Source organism: Nicotiana tomentosiformis, chromosome 2, assembly GCF_000390325.3.
Source record: "Nicotiana tomentosiformis chromosome 2, ASM39032v3, whole genome shotgun sequence".
NCBI lineage: Eukaryota > Viridiplantae > Streptophyta > Magnoliopsida > Solanales > Solanaceae > Nicotiana > Nicotiana tomentosiformis.
In genome coordinates this window covers 119,549,219-119,551,372 of record NC_090813.1, presented here as the reverse complement: position 1 = coordinate 119,551,372, position 2,154 = coordinate 119,549,219, and positions in this window count along the sequence as shown.

The following is a 2,154-nucleotide window of genomic DNA, read 5'->3' as shown; positions in this document are numbered from 1 at the left end:
CCTCACACTTGCTTACTTTCTGTTGTACTTGATTTATTGGACCACTAGTAAGTGTCGATGTCGACCTCTCGTCACTACTTCTCCAGGGTTAGGCTAGATACTTACTGGGTACGCGTTGATTTACGTACTCATGCTACACTTGCTGCACTTTTTGTGCAGGTATATATGCATATTTCTGGTGGTCTTTTAGGCGCAGAGGCGCTGCTATTGCGAGGACTTTATGGTGAACTGTATTCCATGTTATGATCCGCAACATATAGAGTCTCCATCGAAGTTATTTACATTTCCCTGTCTAACTTGTATTCCCGACAGATGTATTTATTTATATTTCTCGGTAGATACTCATACACTTGTGACACCAGGTTTTAGGGGTTCATACTGGATGTTCATTATTGTAGTTCACTTAATTAATATCATTTTACCTTGTAATTTATACTTTATACGGAAATTTATAAAGAGAATTCATGGGCTCCTACGAGTACCCGATATTTATTTTATTTATTTAATGGGATTTATAATTTCAGAATTTTTAAAATGAGTAATTAAGTTGATAATTCACTGTTGCCTTGCCTGATGGCGACGTTGCATGCCATCACGACCTTTAGGGGATTTTGGATCGTGACAGCTTGGTATTGGAGCGTTAGATTCACTTAGGTCTCACGAGTCATGTGCAAGTATAGTAGAGTCTTGCGGATCGGTACAGAGACGTCTCTACTTATTTTTGAGAGGCTACATGGCTGTTAGGAGCACTTCCCTTCTTGATTCCTCGTCGTGCGATTTGATTCCATTAGGGATCATGCCTTCGTTTCCTTTCTATTCATTCTTATATGACACAGAGTGCTTGTTATCAATTAGGCATCGAGAAGTTATAATGGTACTGCAGATGTGGTGCATGATGTTTCTCCTTGCGTATTTGATTGGGCTATTGTCATCGCCTCATGGAGAGATGTTCTGTTATTTCAGCGTAATGTTAGTGTTGCCTATGGGTTCACGGCTATGCATGGTGCATTATGATGTTCATGAATGGTTATCACACAGTGTTGGTGTAAATGGTAAGGTGCTTATTTATGTTCCGCGTCGATGAATGACTCGAAAGGAGGAATACTCGGTTCATGGCTTAGAGGTTTGACATTTAATTCCAACGGAGGAAAGGCAATCAGACTATGGATGTTCAGGCTTTGGTTGATGCAGTAACGAGACTTGATATTTTCGAGCGTGGTGGAATTCTCATTTGTGATGTGGTGTTATAGTCCTTGTTTGAACGCATTAAGGCTCGTCGATGTTGTGGTCTTCTTTGATTTGCCTTAGGGGCAGGGTGTTGTGAAATGGTGCATGAGAAACGGTTGTCAGAGATGGCGATGTGTAGCGGTTTCAGAATCTAATTGGTGTTTCTAGTGTTGATGGCTCGAGAAAGATGATCTTTGGGGAGGCTTAGAGTTGGTGGCAATTTATCCGTTCGGATGCTACAGATGGATTATGATTTGAGGTAGAATTTTTGCAGCAAAGGAGGAGGAAGGACATAGTGGGATGTGTCTCGTGGCGATTGAATTGCTAGCATGTCAAGTATGAAAAGAAGAGGTCAAGAAGTTTCTTAAAGGAGATGGTTTAACCAAAGTGGGAGTGGCAGAGTAGCATATGGATTCTGTGGTAGGATAGCCAAATGCTATAAGGAAAGTTTAGAGCGAATGAGAATCATGGTGGAGAGTGACTAGGTCTACGAATTTTATTTGGAATGGTGGCTAATATGCTAAGGAATGTTGAATATGACGGAAAGAAGTTTGCTTGGAATAAAGAGGGGTATAAAAGCCTGATTATCATTATGGGATGCGACGTGACTTCGAGATTAGAATATATGATCGAACTTTCAGTTGATGTCAATGGGGAATGAGCAGACATTTACAGCCCATGGACGAGCATGGGCTCGGGAGGGTTTACTGATTTCGTAGTAGTGGTATCCAGTGCAGCGTCGTTGGAAGATATTGGTATGGAATTCCATAGGTGGGTTATCTCCTGTGAGTAGGTTAGCAGTTGCACGATTTTGATGAAGATTCTATGAAGAGTTCTACTTACTACCCGGCAGGAGGTCGAATATGCAATGGTGGTTGATAATTCAGAATGTTCATGAAAAGTTTGACAAGAGACTATGAGAAATTT